The following is a 14,064-nucleotide window of genomic DNA, read 5'->3' on the forward strand; positions in this document are numbered from 1 at the left end:
TTGGTCCATTAAACCTGTTCCATTGATATAAACTATTAGCTGGCTAATCAATGGCTCATAGTGTCCCCAGATCGGGGGGCACTTGATTTAACTGGTTAATTTTGTTTACATCAAAAGAGATGCAGAGCTGTTGTTGGTGGGCGCCGGAGGGACTGGAGTGCATCTTTACCTCTGGCAACCAAATTTTAACTTGATTTTATATGTTTTAAAGTTTAATTTGTTTTAATTGCCGGTTTTAGTGTCCCCCCTCCACTTTTATAGAGGGCACTTGTAAAATATATGGTTTTAATGCCCTCCCCCCAAAAAAATCACAAAAAATCCCACCAAAAAAACCCCAGAAAAACAAAAAACATTAAAAAAAATAAAAGGGCAGTTAAAAGTGTCTGGAGTGTCCCCCAGATCGGGGGCCACTTGATCTAATGTTTATTTTGTTCCCTCCCAAGTGTTATGGCATCACTTGCAGGTAGTCTAGGACCTAACGGTGTTTTTATATTTACCATGGTCCTGCTGTGGCCTAAATGTTGCAAAGGTTTGTCCATTGTTGTAATGAAGCAGATTTCCTGAGTTTAAGAGCCCCGATTTTAACTCCAGGTGGAATCGCCACTCAAGCCTGAGACAAAATTAGTCGGACCTCAATGATGTCATTGGGCCACAACATGTCTAGTTAAAGAAGCATCCTGTTGCCGCAGGGGGCGTATCCTTGCTGCCTGCTCAGGAGAGCAGGTTAAAATTGCAGATGTTGTGATCATGGCAGCTTTTGGACAGGTAAGAGCCAAGGCAATTTCCACTGCACACCCACCAGGTTTCTGCTGAGCGAGTAGAGTTAAAATCGTACCAATTTGACCAACTCTAAATAAAAACAGCACACATTTTACTGATACCAAAAGAACATAAGATCATAAGAGGCAGGAGTAGGCCATATGGCCCCTCGGGCCTACTCCGCCAGTCAATAAGATCATGGCTGATCATCAAACTGAACTCCACTTTCCCGCCCGATCTCCATACCCCTTGATTCCCCTAGACTCCAAAAATCTATCTATCTCAGCCTTGAATATATTCAATGACCCAGCATCCACAGCCCTCTGGGGCAGAGAATTTCAAAGATTCACAACCCTCTGTGAAGAAATTCCTCCTCATCTTGGCCTGAAATGACCTGTCCCTTATCCTGAGACTGTGCCCCCTAGTTCTAGAAACTCCAGCCAGGGGAAACAACCTCTCAGCATCTATCCTGTCAATCCCCCTCACAATCTTGTATGTTTCAATGAGATCACCTCTCATTCTTCTAAACTCCAGAGAGTAAAGGCCCATTCTACACAATCTCTCATCATAAGGCAGCCCTCTCATCCTAGGAATCAATCTAGTGAACCTCCATCACACCCGCTCCAAGACAAGTTTATCCTTCCTTAGATAAGGAGACCAAAACTGTGCACAGTATTCCAGGTATGGTCTCACCAAGGCCCTGTACAATTGTAGCAAGACTTCTTATTCTTATACTCCAACCCCCTTGCAATAAAGGACGACATGCCATTTGCCTTCCTTATTGCTTGCTGTACCTGCATGCTAGCTTTCTGTGTGTCTTGCATAAGGACAACCAAATCTCTCTGAACACCAGCGTTTAAAAGTTTCTCACCATTTAAAAAATATTCTGTTTTCCTATTCTTCCTACCAAAGTGAATAACCTCACATTTTCCTACCCTGCATCTGCCACCATACTGCCCACTCACTTAGCATATTTATATCCCTTTGCAAACGCTTTAGATTCTCCTTACAGCTTAGTGTCTCACCTAGCTTGTATCATCGGCAAACTTGGATACATTACACTCGGTTCCTTCATCTCAGTCGTTATTATAGATTGTAACTAGCTGAGGCCCCAGCACTGATCCTTGCATCATTCCACTAGTTACAGTCTACCAACCTGAAAAAGACACGTTTATTCCTACGCTCAGTTTTCTGTCCATTAACCAATCTTCTATCCATGCTAATACATTATCTCCAATCCCATGAGCACATATCTTGTGTAATAATCTTTTATGTGGCACCTTATCGAATGCCTTTTGGAAATCCAAATATATTACATCCACTGGTTCCCCTTTATCTACTCTGCTAGTTACATCCTCAAAAAACTCATAAATTTGTCAAACACGATTTCCCTTTCATAAAACCATATTGACTTTGCCTAATCATGTTATGATTTTCTAAGTGCCCTGATACCACTTCCTTAACAATGGATTCCAGCATTTTCCAATGACTGATGTCGGGCTAACTGGCCTGTAGTTCCCTGTTTTCTCTCTCCCTCCTTTCTTGAACAGCGATGTTACATTTGCTACCTTCCAATCTGCTGGGACCGTTATAGAATCTAGGGAATTTTGAAAGATCACAACCAATGTATCCACTATCTCTGCAGCCAGCTCTTTTAGAACCCTAGGATTCAGGTCCAGGGGATTTGTCGACTTTTAGTCCCATTAGTTTATCCAGCACTTTTTCTCTACTTATATGAATTACATTAAGTTCCTCACCCTCATTAGACCCTTGGTTCCCCACCATTTTAGGTATGCTTTTTGCATCTTCTACTGTGAAGACAGCTACAAAATATTTGTTTAACATTTCTGCTATTTCCTTATTCCCCATAATACTTTCTCCTGTCTCATCTTCTAAGGGACCAATGTTTACTTTTGCTACTCTCTTCCTTTTTACATACTTGTAGAAGCTCTTGCAATCTGTTTTTATATTTCTGGTTAGTTTTCTTGCAAAGTCTATTTTTCCCTTTTTATCAATTTTTTGGTCATCCTTTGCTGGTTTCTAAAACTCTCCCAATCCTCAGACTTACTGCTATTCTTCACAACATTATAAGCTTCTTCTTTCAATGTAATGCTATCCTTGATTACTTTAGTCAGCCATGGATGGATCACTTTTCCAGTGTAGTTTTTGTTTCTCAATGGAATGTATTTTTGTTGAGAATTATGAAATATTTCTTTAAATGCTAGCCACTTCTTATCTATTGTAATACCTTTTAATCTATTTTTCCAATCTATCTTAGCCAACTCTCCCTTTATGCCTATGTAATTGCTTTATTTATGTTTAAGAGTCTAGTTTCGGACTTAGGCAAGTCACTCTCAAACACAACATGAAATTCTATCGTATTATGATCACTCTGCCCCGGAGGATCCTTTACTATGAGATTGCTAATTAACCCTGTCTCATTACACAATACAAGATCTAAAATAGCCTGTTCCCTGATTGATTCCATGACATATTGTTCGAGGAAATTGTCCCGAATGCATTTCATGAACTCGTCCTCCAGGTGGTGGAATTCTCTACCACAGAAAGTTGTTGAGGCCAATTCACTAAATATATTCAAAAAGGAGTTAGATGAGGTCCTTACTGCTAGGGGGATCAAGGGGTATGGCGAGAAAGCAGGAATGGGGTACTGAAGTTGAATGTTCAGCCATGAACTCATTGAATGGCGGTGCAGGCTAGAAGGGCCGAATGGCCTACTCCTGCACCTATTTTCTATGTTTCTATGTTTCTATGTTACCTTTCGCAATTTGATTTGTCGGGTCTCTACGAAGATTAAAGTCCCCCATGATTATTGCTTTACCGTTGTTACAAGCTCCTACTATTTCTTGCTTAATATTCTGTCCAACGATATACCTACTGATATGGGGCCTATATATAGTGTATATTATACTTCTCCCACCACTGTTATACTATACTACACCTACCACTGTTTTCTGTCTCTTGTTATTCCTTATCTCCACCCATACTGATTCTAGTTCCTGATCCTCCGAGTCAAGATGCTTTCTCTTTTCTGTCCTTGTGTCATCCTTTATTATCAGAGCTACCCCACCTATTTTAGTTCTGTTTAATTATTTTATGTTTAAAGTTGTTAATTTAATAAGTACTAGCAAGTTACAGTTTCTCAACTCTTAAGTTAACCCCTTCCCTAATTTAGAAAGCAAAGAAAAGCGATAATACTCACCAACCAATTGCCTACCTGCTCTCTTGTGCCGTCACTCTTTGATTGTTTGTTGTTGGAGTTTTTGAACTGGAGTCTCCCCATTGCCGCTCTGCTCCTTCTGGTCTCTAGCCTCTGGTCTCTCCGTTCTTTTTATGCCGCTGCAAACAAGAAACATTTGGATGTAATATTTGCAATCATATTCACCTACTATTTTACAAAATTAACTTGGCTTATTGCTCCCCCTCCTAATGTCTCAATTATTTATATTTGTTTTGTTCCAGCTACCATGGTGGATTTGCAGTATGTGTTTATTCCTTTGGAGCTCAGTCTGCTCCCTTCCCTTTCTTCTCTTTTATTCTCAATTATTTACATGATTGCAAAATATTTTATTTCTTCCCACAGTGGATTTATAACTCGTGCTGAAGCTGCTGTTGATGTAACATGGAAGTTTTTACTGCTGTGAATTCTTCAATAATTAACAGCCCCATCTGCCCCATGACACAAAGACAGAACCCCTCAGCAAAACAAGAACAACCTCATCCCAAACATCATTCGGTTCAAATTCTTTTATTATTTTGAATTATGGAAAAGGCTGACAAAAATTGATTTTTATTATTATTTCTTCACCCCCCCCCCCACCGCACACATTTGTAAATGTACTGCCTGTTTGCGCCCACACACTTTGGATATTATAGTGTCATAGCAACTGGGTGAAAGTTACAGTTACAACTCTCATGATGCATCTCTCTCTAGCACTCACAATTTCAAACTCAAGTTCTGAATAACTTAACTTTGGAGGTTTGCCATCCTGAGTTGTGACACATCCAAGGCCACACTTTTTGGTGTGGCGCCTTTGGAAAGTGTAATGCTTGCAACCACATTTCCCTCCTAACCTTTCGACCTTGCTTTCAGTCATCTCTCCTAATGCTTGGCCTCTGATTCACGTCAGTGATGTGCCTTGAAACAGTTTCTACATGACAGGTGCTATATAAATATAAGTTGAAGAAGAAGAAGAAGAATAAGCTGATGGTGATGATGATGTGTCAGGCAAGGGTTTTAATTATATAAAATATTTCAAAACCTAATGTTTGTTTTTATTTTATCTTTTTATCATTACTCTGCAGTTTCAATGAATATGGCTGCATAAATAGGTGAAAGGATCATAAAGATGTACTGTAACAAATGCATAGGCAACACTGAACGGATAGTACAGTAATACTGTGTGTGTCTGTGTCTGATCCAAGGTGCTCTTTTAGTTGCAAAGCTAATTCAAGACCACATCTGCCTGTTCATTCACACATAAAAGATGCCATGGTACTTTTTCAAAGAAAAGCAGAGAGTCCTCCCAAAGTCCTGGCCCACATTCAGCCCTCAGAAACATCAGTAAAACAAATTAACTGGCCTTTCATCTCATTGTTTCTGGGACCTTGCTGCATGCCTCAACATTTACTTACAAAACAGTAACTACATTTAAAAAAAAGAAATCATTGGCCACAAAGCATTCTGGGATATCCTGAAGAGAATTTTACCCCCTCGGTTAAACAAGTCAAATTTGTTCCATGGTCAGGGACAGGAAGGTGTGACTACGAGCGAGGCAGGTATGGAATGGAGGAGCCTCAGCGCTTGCTCTTGTCCAACAGGTTCGAGGCTCCTACTCCCTGTGTGGACGGGAGCAGGGACTGCAGAGAGGATGAGCAAAGTGACCATAGCATGTGGTACAGGGGGCCATTCAAATGGGGGGAGTAAAAAGAAATGGTACACTGGTAGGGGACAGTATTGTTAGGGGTATAGATACTGTTCTCTGCAGCCGAGAGCGTAAGTCCCAAAGGCTGTGTTGCCTGCCCGGTGCCAGGTTTAAGGAGATCTCCTCTGGGCTGGAGAGGAACTTGGAGTGGGAGGGGGAAGATCCAGTTGTCGTGGTCCACGTAGGTACCAATGAAATAGGTAGAACAAAGAAAGGTTCTGTTGAGGGAGTATGAGCAGCTCGGGGCTAAATTAAAAAGCAGAACCACAAAGGTAATAATCTCTGGATTACTACCTGAGCCACGAGCTAATGAGCATATTAGCATAAAATCAGAGAGATGTACATGTGGCTCAAAGATTGGTGTGGGAGAAATGGGTTTTGGTTCATAGGGCACTGACACCAGTACTGGGATAAGAGGGAACTGTTCCTTTGGAACAGGTTTCACTTGAACCATGCTGGGACTAGTATCCTGATGAATCAAATAACTAGGGCTGTAGAGAGTGCTTTAAACAAAATAGGGGGTAAGGTTCAGGTGAGCAGCAATTTAAAAAGTCAAAGAGAAAGGAGAAAACAATTGAGCAAGATAGCGATGGGGCAAATTGTAACCAGAGTGTGACAAGAAGGGACAGAATGTATAAAAATATGAGTGTATCAGAAAGTGGGGTCAAAGTAGGGAAAAATGGTAAAAAGACAAATTAAAAGCTCTTTATCTGAATGCACGCAGCATTCGTAACAAGATAAATGAGTTGACAGCACAAATAGATATAAATGGGTATCATCTGATAGCCATTACAGAGACATGGTTGCAAGGTGACCAAGGCTGGGAACTGAATTTTCAGGGGTATCTGACAATTCGGGCGGTTAGACAGAAAGGAAAAGGAGGTGGGGTAGCTCTGTTAATAAAGGATGAGATCAATGCAGTAGTGAGAAATGATATTGGCTCAGTTTGGTTGGAGATAAGAAATAATAAGGGGAAGAAGTCACTGGTGGGTGTAGTCTAAAGGCCCCCTAACAGTCGCCACACTGTTGGACAGAGTAAAAATCAAGAAATAATGGAGGCTTGTAAGAAAGGAAGGGCAATAATCATGGGTGATTTTAATCTTCATATAGATTGGACAAATCAAATTGGACAAGCTACCCTTGAGGTAGAGTTCATAGTATGTATTCGGGGTGGTTTCTTGGAACAATACATTGTGGAACCAAACAAGGAGCAGGCTAGAAAGAGGGGTAAAGAATGGAATAAGATGTATAAGATACCTATAGGGATATCTCTTATCTCTTGAAATGTCTGTGGGAATGCACTGAGAACTTGTGATATTTGTTGAAATACAATGAAACATAATCCCTTTTTACTATTATTCAGTATTAAGCTTTGCTAGATTAAAGTTTAATAAGTTTGCTAGTTTATAGTATTATTACTTTAACACTATTTCTCCTATGTTAGAATAAGGAAAATGAAATGTCTAAATCTAGGGTTTAAATTAGAATTTAAACTCTTGTTATCTTCAAGGTTCATGGGTTGTCTCAACTGTGAAAATAGGAAAAGCTTGTGCTAAGGCTAAAATCAGATGAGGAAGGCCCAAGGCCTGTGCCTGGACACAGAACTTGCCATCCCTATGATTGAATGGATGTTTCTGTAGCTCCAGTTTTTGATCTATATCTTCGGGGATGGGTCATTCTCAGTGTACATAAGGACAAACGAATTAGGAACAGGATTAGGCCAGAAACTCAACATCCATAACCCTCTGAGGCAAAGAATTCCAAAGATTCACAACCCTCTGAGTGATGAAATTCCTCCTCATCTCGGACTTAAATGACCTACCCTTTATCCTGAGACTATGGCCCCTTGTTCTAGATATTCAGGGGAAACAACCTCTCATCATGTACCCTGTCAATTCCTCTCACAATCTTGTATGTTTCAATGGGATCACCTCTCATTCTTCTAAACTCCAGAGAGTATAGGCCCATTCTACACAATCTCTCATCATAAGACAGCCCTCTCATCCCAGGAATCAATCTAGTGAATCTTTGTTGCACTGCCTCCAAGGTAAGTATATCCTTCCTTAGATAAGGAGACCGAAACTGTACATAGTACTACAGGTCTCACCAAGGTCCTGTACAATTGTAGCAAGACTTCCTTACTCTTATACTCCAACCCCCTTGCAATAAAGGACAACATGCCATTTGCCTTCCTTATTGCTTGCTGTGCCTGCATGTTAGCTTTCTGTGTTTCTTGCATGAGGACACTCAAGCCTCTCTTAACACCAACATTTAAAAGTTTCTCACCTTAAAAAAAAAAAATTATGTTTTTCTATTCTTCCTATCAAAGTGAATAACCTCACATTTCCCTACATTATACTCCATCTGTCACCTTACTGCCCACTCACATGCTATCTATATCCCTTTGCAGACGCTTTGTGTTCTCCTCACAGCTTACCGTCCCACCTAGTTTTGTATCATCAGCAAATATGGGTATATTACACTCGGTCCGTTCATCTAGGTCATTAATATGCATTGTAAATATCTGAGGGCCCAGCACTGAACCTTGTGGTACCCCACTAGTTACAACCTGCTAACCTGAAAATGACTCATTTATCCCTACTCTCTATTTCTGTCCATTAACCAAACTCTATCCATACGAATACATTACCTCCAATCCCATGAGCCCCTATCTTGTGCCGTAACCTTTTATGTGGCACCTTATCGAATACTTTTTGAAAATCCAAATATACTACATCTACTGGTTCCACTTTATCTACCCTGCTAGTTACATCCTCGAAAAACTCTAATAAAGTTGTCAAACACAATTTCCCTTTCATAAAACCATGTTGACTCTGCCTAATCATGCTATGATTTTCTAAGTGCCCTGAAACCACTTCCTTAACAATGGATTCCAGCATTTTCCCGATGACTGATGTCAGGCTAACTGGCCTGTAGTTCCCTGCTTTCTCTCTCCCTCCTTTCTTGAATAGCGGGGTAACATTTGCTACCTTCCAATCCGCTGGGACCGTTATAGAATCTAGGGAACTTTGGAAGATCACAACCAATACATCCACTGTCTCTGCAGCCACCTCTTTTAGAACCCTCGGATGTAGGCCATCAAGTCCAAGGGATTTGTCCCATTAGTTTCTCTAGTACTTTTCTCTACTGATAGTTTCTCACCCTCATTAGACCCTTGGTTCCCCATCATTTTTGGTATGCTTTTTGTATCTTGCACTGTGAAGATAGATATAAAAGATTTGTTTAACGTTTCTGCAATTTCCTTATTCCCCATTATAATTTCTCCTGCCTCAGCCTCTGAGGGACAAACATTGTTATTCCTTATCTCCACCTATACTGATTCTACTTCCTGATCTTCTGAGCTGCGATCCTTTCACTCTACTCTCTTTATGTCATCCATTATTATAAGGGCTACCCCCTCCCCACCCCCCCATCTTTTCCATTCTTCCTGTCTTTTCGAAACGTCAAGTACCCTGGAACAGTTAGTTCCCAACCTTGGTCACCTTGTAACCACGTCTATGTAATGGCTATTAGAGCAAACCCATTTATCTCTACTTGTGCCATTAATTCCTCTATCTTGTTAAAAATGCTTCATGCATTCAGATAAAGAACCATTAATTAAATGTTTTTGCCTTTATTCCCTGCTTTGACTTTATTCTCTGCTGCACTGCTACCATTTAACTCTCTGGGCCCAAAATTGATGGCCTTACTGCCGACTGCCGCTGACATTCCTCTTAAAGTTGCGCCCAGTGCTACTTTCCATTTGATGTGGAGCGGGCGGGAGGGGAGAACCGCTGGAAACTGCGCGCTGACGTCAGCGGATGGCCAAGTGGCGCAACTGACCTCCTGCCCACCGAGATGCCATATTGATGCGGGCCGGAATCGGCGGGAGTCGGCCCCAGAACGGGGAAGGACCGCTGGATGGAGGCTGTTCTATCCCCGACTATGAGTATGAAGAGCTGAAAAAAAAAGGTTAATAAACATTTTTTAAATTTTTTCTTTACAGCGACTTACCTGGATGGGGTCCCCTGAAGGTGTTCCGATGGTTGATTTTTTTGATTATTTTCCTTTTCAAGTCTTCGACCCTCCACGGGCCCGACTCCATCCTCGGCGGCACTTGGGCGACAAGCGCCTTAGCTGCCGAGATTGGGAGCTCCCGACGACTGCTGCCCAGATTGGCGGCGTAAGTCCCTCTTTTGCCACCCGCCGCCCTTTCAAGGACCTTTTTGACAAAAACCCTGCCCAAAGTATCGTCAGGTACCTCGGGGGTCCTTTGGGCGGCACTTGGGCTGGAGGGGCCTTCACCAATTTCGGCCCTTCTGTCCCTTCCTGTCACACTCTGCTTATTGTTACCCAAAGCAATAAACAACTCTATTGCCTTGACCTTTCTCTTGAGATTTATACATTTCTCCTCATGACCCGTCCCCCCACTTTTCTAGTTTAAAGGCCTAACTACAGCCCTAGTTATTCGATTCACCAGGACGCTGGTCCCAACCCGGTTTATGTGGAACCCTTCTGACGGAACAGCTCCCTCTATCTCCAGTTCTGGTGCCAGTGCTCCATGAATTGAAACACCTTCTTCCCACACCACTCTTTGAGCCACGCATTTAACTCTCTGATCTACTTGAACCTATGCCAATTTGCACATGGCTCATATAGTAATCCAGAGTTTATTACCCTTGAGGTTCTGCTTATTAATTTTGACCCTAGCTCCTCAAACTCCCTCAGCAGAATCTCATTCCTATTTCTAGCTGTGTCGTTGGTTCTTACATGGACTACGACAATTGGATCCACCCCCTCCCACTCCAAGTTCTTCCCCAACCAAAAGAAGATATCTTTAACCCTCGCACTGGACAGACAACACAACCTTCAGGACTCTTTTGCGGCTGCAGAGAACAGTATCCATTCCACTGACTATATTGTCCCCTACCACATTCCTTCCTCCTCACCCCCACTTGGATGGCCCCATGTACCATGGTGCTGTGGTCAGTTTGCCCATCCTCCCTGTAGTCCTTTCTCTCATCCATACAGGGAGCAAATATCTCATACCTGTGGGACAAGGTGAGGATTCTCCATCACTACATCCTGGATCCCCATACCTACCTGACTCGCAGTCACACCCTCCTGTCCCTGACCACTAATGGACTCTAAAGTACTGCTTAACCTCAAGGGTGTGACTGCCTCCTGGAACAAAGTGTCCAGGTAACTCTCCCCCTCCCTGATGCATCACAATGTCTGCAGCTCATACTCCAGCTCAACAACTCTGATCCAAAGTTCCTCGAATTGCAGACTTACTGCAGATGTGATTGCTCAGGATCGCGATTCCCTCCACAAACTCCCACTGCTGCCGTTACGACATACCACCTGACCTGCCATCTCTAACGTTTTATTTATTATAATTAATCTTTATTATACTGATTTTACTATTGTATACTCCTTATTGTATTATTTACAATGTATTTTGAATTTTTTTTAAAGTTTTTTTCACTTATGTCTATCTGCGTGCGCATTTTGGCTGCTGCTTCGTACCTGAGCCTTTTACCTCTTTTTACACTTCCTTCTCACACTTTTTCTCTCCTTCCCTCAATGGTCAGTATCTGATGTGTTGTAAAATTGTTGTGAAGCATCTTGGGACATTTTACTACGTTAAAGGCACTATATAAATAAAAGTTATTATTATTATGATTATTATTGATTAACTAGTTAAAGCTTTTATTCAATTGATATTTTAGTTTTATTGTTTTATTATTTTATCTAGTTTAAGTTATTCATTTAATAAGTACTAGCAAGTTACAGTTTCTCAGCTCTTAATTTAACTGCTTTCCCTAACTTAGCGAGCAAAAAAAAAGCTGTAATACTCACCAACCAATCACCTACCTGCTCTCCTGTCACGTCACTCTTCGATTTTTTTGTTGTTTTTTAATCGGAGCCTTGCGGTTACTACTGTCACTGCTGTTGCTTTAAATCAGCTCCGCTCTCGGGCTGCTCTTTATCCTCTCGCAACTGCCACTGCTTTTATCTAAAGTGTAGAAGGGCCAAGGAGGACACCCGATAGGTGTACAAGTGTTTGTGGGTAGGCGGTATGAGAAATGGGCCATACCTTCTACCAAGGATCAATGGAGTAATGTAATTCTCAATTGTTCCTTGTAAACTGCTGCTTAAATACTGTTTAATTCTCGCTTATGCTTAAATAAAATCATAACTGTTACCCATATGGAGTCAGCTTCACACTATTGGACCATCTAAAGGGACTTCACATTTAATATGCATTACCTCCAAGATTCCTTTGAAGTCACACACCATCCTGACCTGGACAAATGCCACTGTTCCTTCATCATCACTGGGTTGAAATCCTGGAATTTTCTACTCAACAGCATTGTGGAAACACCATCAGCACAAGGACCACAACATTTTAAGGAGAAGGTCCACAGTCACCTTCATAGGGCAACTAGGGATGGAAAATAAATGTGGCCTTGCTGACATCATCCCCATCCTGAGAACAAATAAAAATAAATTGTTCTGATATACTACAGACTGGATGTTTCCTCCTTGTTTTGGCTTCCTCTCTAATAGAGAATCCAAGAAATAATGGATTCTGAATTGGGTATTACTAATACAACTTGTTCTGTTTATATATTTCACTGCATACACATACATAGTAAACATGAGCCACATCGCATCAGATGTCAATAAACAGTCAGCTTATCAGCAATATATAATCTACACTATAGTAATGGCATTTATAATCATCACAATAAAGTTAGTAAACCAAAATTCTGAAATATTAACATTAAATTGATCGTTGGCCCCATTGATTTTAAATCCAATTTAATACCACATTGCATCTGTTTTTTATGTGTGGCTAAATTGAGTTAATCTCTTTCTCAGATAAAAGAGACTTGGAGCTGAATTTTCCTCCCATTAGGGATTAGTAATGGGTGATCAGTTTTCCCTCCCACATGACTCCTCCGCTAACCCACTCAAGTTTCCTAGGAGGGAATGAATTAATTGTGACATGGGATGGTAGCGGTTAAACCACTGGTCATTGATTTGCCATTGATGGGAGGGAAGGAAAATGAGTTTTGTCTCAGCATTTAAAGTGCTGCAGCTGATCAAAAGACTACACATTCTTCTGTGCATCAGGAAGCTGGAAAGAGCAACAATGAATGAGGAGGGACATGCATCGAGGAGGTCTGTCTCAGGAAAGCTCCTGGGTCTTCTAATTAATCCACTGATGTGGATTAAACAGAAGTAAGGACCAAGGGGGGTGAGACGTGTGGTGACTGGGAAGTGAAAGTTATGTGAGCGGGTGGTGCAGACATTATGGAGGCAGACTGCTGAGGGAGCAGTGCAACCTTCACCACTGCAAAAACTGCACACATGGCAGCAATAGATTTAATGACCACACAAAGTTGGCCAAGGTAAGTGAAGGCACTGTATTTCCTCCTCAGTTCTTATTGTGTTCTGCTGTTGAGCAATTAAAACCATTTATCATCATTTTTTTTATTTGTTCCTGAGATGTGGGTGTCGCTGGCAAGGCCAGCAATTATTGCCCATTCCTAATTGCCCTTGTGAAAGTGGTGTGGCCTTCTTGAACTGTTGCACTCCTTGCAGTGAAAGTACTCCCATCGTGCTGTTGTTTTCCTCTCAGTTAGATCCAGCTGACTGCTCCTGTAGATTTAAAACAAAAATCAGAATTGTTGCTTTCCTTTCCACTTAATTTTACTGCTACAATCCCCATTCTGTCCTTAGAAAGGTTGCTGCTGGCAATAAACATATGTGTTTTATTTGTTCCTGGGATGTGGGCATCACTGGCAAGGCCAGCTTTTATTGCCCATCCCTAACTGCCCTTGAGAAGATGGTGGTGAGTCGCTGCAGTCCGTGTGGTGAAGGTACTCCCATAGAGTTATTAGGGAGGGAGTTCCAGGATTTTGTCCCAGCGACTATGAAGGAACGGCAATATATTTCTAAAACAGGATGGTGAGTGACTTAGAGGGTAACTAAGAGATGGTGGTCCTCCCATGCGCCTGCTGCATTTGTCCTTCTAGGTGGTAGAGGTCGCAGGTTTGGGAGGTGCTGTCGAAGAAGCCTTGGCGAGTTGCTGCAGTGCATCTTGTAGTTGGTACACACTGCAGTCACGGTGCGCCAGTGGTGGAGGGAGTGAATGTTGGAGGTGGTGTATGCTGTGCCAATCAAGCGGGCTGCTTTATCCTGGATGGTGTCGAGCTTCTTCATTGTTGTTAGAACTGCACTCATCCAGACAGTATTCCATCACACTCCTGACTTGTGCCTTGTAGATGGTGGAAGGGCTTTGGGGAGTCAGGAGGTGAGACACTCGCAGCAGAATACCCAGCAGCTGACC

The 14,064-nt window shown here is 41.8% G+C and overlaps 1 long non-coding RNA gene across 1 annotated transcript; it reads left to right on the forward strand.

Moving 5' to 3' along the window:
- Positions 1–521: 521 nt before the first annotated feature.
- On the forward strand, positions 522–12,195 carry LOC139275839 (uncharacterized). The gene is made up of 3 exons (XR_011595766.1): positions 522–765; positions 9,443–9,674; positions 11,983–12,195. It is a non-coding gene; the product is annotated as an uncharacterized lncRNA (long non-coding RNA).
- The last annotated feature ends 1,869 nt before the right edge of the window (positions 12,196–14,064 follow it).

This window comes from Pristiophorus japonicus, chromosome 11, assembly GCF_044704955.1.
Source record: "Pristiophorus japonicus isolate sPriJap1 chromosome 11, sPriJap1.hap1, whole genome shotgun sequence".
Classification (NCBI taxonomy): Eukaryota; Metazoa; Chordata; class Chondrichthyes; family Pristiophoridae; genus Pristiophorus; species Pristiophorus japonicus.